The sequence below is a fragment of the Magnolia sinica genome, chromosome 11, assembly GCF_029962835.1.
Source record: "Magnolia sinica isolate HGM2019 chromosome 11, MsV1, whole genome shotgun sequence".
NCBI lineage: Eukaryota > Viridiplantae > Streptophyta > Magnoliopsida > Magnoliales > Magnoliaceae > Magnolia > Magnolia sinica.
Genome location: NC_080583.1, coordinates 33,940,457 through 33,947,362, shown reverse-complemented (window position 1 = coordinate 33,947,362; position 6,906 = coordinate 33,940,457). Strand labels below are relative to the sequence as shown.

Sequence of the window (6,906 nt, the reverse complement as noted above, 5' to 3'; positions counted from 1 at the left end):
TGCAATTGAATAGCTTCTCTATTTTTTTTTTAAAATTTTTTGGCAGGGTGTATTGGGAATTATTCTTGGAGGCGGATGTAGGTATTATGAATCTATCAACGTATCCATCCTAAGCTTTTAATCTGTAGGGCCACAAATTTGGTAAAGGACTTGCCTTGGAATTCCGAACATTGTATTAATCAGACGATCTCAATTCTTAACCATGTCAGCCATCGAATTCTGATTTCAAACCATTTTCTTTTTAATTGTCTATTTGATAGCCACCAGTGGGATGTTTAAGGTCATCTGATAAGTGGGATCTGTTTTGTCCACAACATCCCAATTTTGGGTTGGTTTGTGTTAGTCCATCATTTCTTGTGTTTGGTGGATGAGTGACCATCATTTAAGAAATGGAGTCCCATTGTTGCATAACTGTTAAGCATTGATCTTAGCCTTCGTGTTGTAGTGGATGAATAGTGTCCTATCTCGAGGTGATGAAGTTGAATTCTTCCACGAGGAGTTTCGTTGTCCAGTTTATGTCAAGGATGTGGTGAATGTCATACTAGCTTTGACTAAGATGTGGATTTCAAGTATGGATACAAGGCATTTTACTCTCTCTCTCTCTCTATCTATCTATCTATAACATTTTGATTTGAGGTATTTACTTGCTCCTTGGTAAATGCCATAACTATCTTACACTCCCTAACAGAAATAATATTGAAGTTCACTTCCTCTCTCAAATTTGAATTTACCCTGATCTCCTATTCACTTCTTTAATCATTTCACGTTCTTAGATTAGGGCATCGTCACAGAAGGAATGTGTGGACACTGGTTAGATGGGCTTCATTACACATGTGCTAACATGGCCCATGAGTAAGAGATTTGATCCAAGCATCTCCTTGCCCAAAATTCAAACCAATGTACTTGTCATGTGAGCCACACTTTTATGAGAAAATGGAAAGTAAGAAAAACTAATCATTGGTCTATGTTCGGATATTCAGCACATTTATGGCCTACTTTATGTGTGGACTAGCTTGACTGTTGGTCTAATTGATGCTTGTGCCTTACCTGATGAATGGATATGATCTCAGACATGTGTCCCTCATGTGGGGGAGTACAATTAGCACCCATTATCACACCCCAGACTTGGTGACCGGACTCACAAGGAACCTGATAGCCAATTCCAGCCGCAACAGCCTCCGTAGTACCCCATTCTCACCCAAGATCATAACAAGTAAATCTTAGAAAGTAACCATAGGAACGCATAGCAAAATTCACTAGAAATTTAAGCTTTTACAGGTACCTAAAGTTTAAAAGAACATATGTAAGATAAGAAAGAGAAATATCTACAACGGGTCCTCAGCACGCTCCAATCCAATCCACAGCTCTTTCACTACTGCGCTGACCTAGGATCTCTTACAAACATCAATCGTGCATAAGCTTATAGAAAGCTTAGAGGGTGGTGTAAATGTGTGGCAATGGTGTTCAGAAGAATAAGGAGAATGTAAAAGGAGCCAATGAACAATACCAACACCTCTAGGCGTGCCGAGGCTAAGTTATGAATGCAGTAAGCCGTACTAAGGCTATGCAATGTAAGGCTTATACGGCTGATGCAAATGCAATGTGAAGTAATGCCAGCCCTCATATCCAATCCGCACATCAAGTACAGTTTCATCATAAGAAATCCACCGGGGTCTAATGTATTGTAGGATGACTGCCGCTCTATAAGCCCGCATAGTCAAACGAGCGTAGGAGACCTCACTACCCACCTGTGAACATGCAATCACCAGCGAGTCTCGATGGTAGCGGACCTATTTCACGAGTTGGTCAAACTCAGCCTAGCTATGCTCCCCCACTCAAGCGGGTAAGGCCAAACCCCATCTTAACCGACATCACAACAGTGGGAGTTACGGCCTAAAGGTATAAGGCCCTCATGTGTTCATGTTTTCTACTCAGTCTTAACGTTGAGGTGTCTCCTGGTACCATGAAGGTTTAGGGGCTTTCACCCAAAGACATCCTACGTGCCCTAAATGCTCAAGTAAACATTTTTGGTGTCCAATCTAGCCATCCACGATTTACCTGTGGAGGCTACAACCTTGATGGAGCAAGGGCGAATGTCAACGTGCTATGTAATGCCAGATGCATGAATCACACCAATCAATCATGCATCCAATCCTGCGCATCCAGCGCGCTAATTAGGGGACAACTCCATCACCCTGGGAGTCCCATAACAACCTGCCCAATGATATAAACTATGACCAATCATATCAAGCACACATATGATGCACATGGGAATGGGTCATGAAGATAACCAAGTATGCGGTGATGTTGTACTCTCTTCTACAAGGTTAAGTGTAGACACTTAGACAATTTCCCAAAATGTGGAGGATACACACTACTAGTGGGGGCCCAAAAGTTTGGGGTAGCCCACTAGGCTAAGAAGATGATGCTATGGGCCTAATGGTAATAAGGAAGTGGGTCTAGCAAGAGACTAAGGTGGGCGTTTAACCACACTAAGATACAATGGGCCTAGAGGGGTCCAAATGGAGACTTTCAACCACCATTTCCCTAAGGCAATCCAACTATAAGCTATGAAGATACGAGGCCCAAAGCCTAGATTAAAATACAATGGGTGGCCACATACACATATCTCACATAAAGAGGCATAAGGAAAATAGTCGAATCTACATACAATAATATGGGCCAAAAAGGAAATCACGGCCCAAGAACAAAGCTACAAAATCCATACATTATGTTGGACTAAATGGGCAGCCCATGAACCCAAGTACATGGCCCAAAATCATGTCTAAGTTGGTTAAAACGGGCCTCACAACATCAGCCCAAGAACTGATAATATAAGTGGGCAACCAAGGGCCCAATTTCACCCATAACTTAGCCCACAAGTTCAACAAAATAGTGGAAAACAGCCCATGCATAAGGCTGGGCCAAAGGTAGACGTTCAATGATATATGAGCCTGCTGGATGGCCCAAAAAATCTGGCCTACTATGGCCCTCATAATCCGCCCAAAGGTGGGCCTCAAAATGCACTAATTAAGCCTAAAAATACCTCAGGAATAAGGCAAGATGTGTGTACAAAACACCCTCAAATCTGGTGGGCCATACAACCCCAAAACAAACGACTATGGGCAACAACTTTGGGCCCCTTGCTGGAATTCCAGCCCACCCACTTCCTGGGCTTGCTGAAGTCCAGCAATTAATTAATTTATATAAAATACTTGCTCCCTGGTGACCCACATATGTCACAGTGGGCCCCACCAAATGAAGGGAGAGAATACAACACATATATCAAGTGAGCTAGCTGTTGGACTGCAAGTCCAGCAGCAGTCTAATAAGGCTAGGCATCCCAAGGTTGGGAGGTCCCATGGGGGCCTGGACGGCTACCCCTAATAAACACCAAGGCGGGCCCCACTTGTGGACGTCCCACCGGGGGGTGAACCATGTCCAAGTGGGCCACACACATGGAGGAACAGCTGGGTAAAATACTACATTAAGGTGGGCCAAATGGGGTGGACGGCCAGCCTAGCTGGAACGTCCAGCTCTGGGCTGCCAGTCCAGCTGCAAAACACCCCAAAATTGGCTGGAAAGGGTGGCCCACACACACCTGAGATGGGTCCCTACATGATGGGCCAAATGGGAGGCCATAAACTCAAGCAATCATGCAATCAAAACATGGACAACAAGGTTGGAATAAAAATCCGCTGCATAAAAATGTTGCTGTACTCAACATTGTACATCAATCAGAGTGGGCCCAGGCCTGCCTAAAAGGGGAAAAATGGGTGGCCAATAATTACCCTCAAAAGTACAACAAGGTGGGGTCCACAAAAGTGGCCCGCCACTCAAAAACATCAAGTTGATAAAAGTGTTTTCCCTTTATATATCATGGCTGGACAGTCCAGAAAATTGGACCATCCACCCCTATTGGCCTACTCCTTTGGGTGCATTGTCGAGGGCGGATGGAGATGGGGTTCAACATACATCAAGGTGGGGTCCACTCCTCTAACGGATACCCCACATCAGGGAGAAAGGAGGCTACAAACATGGGTAAACTCCATGCCAAAGATCAACTACATCAGTCCATGAAACAGTCCGGAATTTTCTGGACAACAATATGTAACTGGACATACCAGCCCATAAGATGAAGGATAAGGAGAAATGCATCAGATAGGACATGGTGTGGCCATCTTTAGTGGGCCCCACAAATGTCCAGAGTAAAATCCCAAGCCACAATACCTTGCATGGAACAAATAGGTAGCAAGTAGGACACTCATGTCTAGAAAATGGACAACTTGGGCGTCCCACCTTGCTGAAATTTCTGGACGTCCCAAGCCCACCAAATGGGCCACACTCATTAGGAAATAAATAGGGAAAAGAGAGAGAGAGATAGATGATCCGGCCATAAGAAGGGCTCCGCCACTATGAGCCCTTCAAAATCGATCACAACCATACATCATGCATACATTAACAAGTACATCTTAGATCTTAAACATGCATGGGTCTAGAATCAAAATCTAAGATGGGGATGCCACCCACACCACGGATCTAGGGTCTAGATGACCCAATCGTGCCATGATATTAAGAAAACTACCATGATGGGCCCCATAGAGAATGGCCCCATGCATGGATCATGCATGCACATAGTGGGCCGTTGGCCACACCCATGGGATCATGTAGGATCTCCACCATTGATTGGTGGGTCCTACACCTCCCTCATGAAAGAAAGAAGAAGATCTAAGCAAGAAAATCAGAATTTCTATTCTAGGGGAGCACCCACCTCTTGGATCTCCAAGCTTCTACCATCACCATGTACCTCAAGCTTCAAGGGTCATGAATCTATGGCCAAGATGGGATTGTAATGGTGAGATGGAGGGAAAATAAGAAAGAAAAGGGGCTGGAATGAAGGGAAGATGGGCTGGACATCTAAGGCTGGCAAGGAAAGAAAGAAGAGAAAATGAAAGAGAAGGGAGAGAGAGGAGTGGTTATAGAGGTGTTATGATTGCAATGCAAGGTTTTGGGAAGAGAAAGTAATGATGGATTTTCTTGTTTAGAGAAGCAATGATGGGTTTTGGAGAAGAAAACTCATCATGAGTTGCTAGGCTCTAGGTAGGCCAGGTAGCTAGCTAGGGTAGCCTTATGGGAGAAGGTGCATTAGGGTGGGCCCTATGGGAAAATGTGTACACCCTACTAGGTGGGTCCCACAAACATGATCAAAGACTCAAAATGATGTGCACCTACAACTTATGATCTATAACTCGGATGGACACACGGGACGCAACATCGGAATTGCGATGACGATGCAGACGAGATGGCATAGGTTTCAGGTCGATCTGAGTCGTGTCAACATGATTGAGCTCAAGGACGATCGCAAACACTACCAGAAGGTCGCGGGTTGCCGGGATTCAACCGGTAGGATTGCATGACCTAAAGAAACGGCATGCATACTAGGGTTAGGGTCTTACACCCCCTTTCACCTTTTTTTATTTCTTTCTTCCCCTTAAGGGTACACTCTTGCACTCTACTGCTCCCTTAAAAAACACAGATGAACAGAGGAATTATGTGATACATATCCCTCATCTTTCCACATTATACATGGGTTTTCAGTTTTGACTAGTGGGGCCCATGGTTTGGTAATGCACACCGTTGGTTTGCTGAGTCCCACTGTTTAACTCTGCAAAGATGTGGGCAAGTGGTTTAAATCCTCAAGGGAATAGGTACACAATTGTCAATTGTGTCCAGATCGTCATCTATAGCCACAGAGTAAAATGATTTATGTTTAAGACTGGCTATGATGGGCATAGTCCAAGGTCCTATCCATCAATTCAGTTGTCTCCAAGTGGAAAGTTAGAACGAAAAGAAAGTCTTTTTCTAGTTAACAACCTGATGGATTCAGGATCAATCTATGCAAAATTTTTATCATGGCCATCAGCGGGTGGCAGGATACATCGTAGTGCTATTTTTTCAATTTATGTTTCTTCATTGAAAAAAGGAAAGTGGAAAATGATAGAATGCTTGTGTGGAATTTATTCATTTAAATTCTCTCTCTCTCTCTCTGTATATATATTATATAACAAAAATAGAATTGATCATTTCTTATAATATCAGAGAAAAGAGACTTTGATATTTACATGATCTAAAGCAAAATCTCTTGTTTACAGGCTATTGGCTTTCTCCCTACGTCAAAGGTGAAGACATATGTTTTGCCTTTCTCACCTGCTACACTTATCCTCTACCATTTTCATTGAAATGAATTCCCTTTACCATCAACAATCATCATCTGTTATAATTCTCAGAAGTGATCCTTGCTTTTAAAATTTGTCAGATTTGAAGGACTTAATTCTATGAGGAAAAGTTGGGTTATTTTGAATTTGTGAAGGAAATAATTGTAAGTTATTTATTTATTTAACATTTCATTTGTTTGTATCATCTTTTTTTTTTTTTTTGGGAACTCTTATTTTTTCTATTTTGTAGGTGGAAGCTGATGAAGCATGTTTGAATGATTAAGGCACATTGACTATGAGGAACTCATTTCTTGAAGATGCATTTAATTCATCATGTGAAGGAATCATGGTAAAATCTCTAGATGTTGATGCTGGGTAGCCTTCGACCATTTTCCTGGTAGTGTTTACTTAATGGACCATGCATTCCAAAGAGTTACCGAAGAACAGAACTGGTATTCCCAACTCAGCTGAAATTTGTAACTAAATGCAGTCCTTAATACCCATGATTTTCTGAGGGTTTTTTTTTTTTTTTTTAATGGTGTGTTTCAGGGTTGTGCTTGCTAGGATATTGTATTATACTGGGCTAGAATGAACTTCGTCGACATTTAGTTATGTCATGTCCAACTTATTTCCATCAATGACCATCATGTTAGCTATCATCTTCAAGTATAACCCACTCATGTCAGCATTT

The 6,906-nt window shown here is 42.6% G+C and overlaps 1 long non-coding RNA gene across 1 annotated transcript; it reads left to right on the top strand.

Moving 5' to 3' along the window:
- Nucleotides 1–432: 432 nt before the first annotated feature.
- On the top strand, nt 433–6,593 carry LOC131218337 (uncharacterized). The gene is made up of 3 exons (XR_009157651.1): nt 433–569; nt 6,153–6,379; nt 6,466–6,593. It is a non-coding gene; the product is annotated as an uncharacterized LOC131218337 (long non-coding RNA).
- The last annotated feature ends 313 nt before the right edge of the window (nt 6,594–6,906 follow it).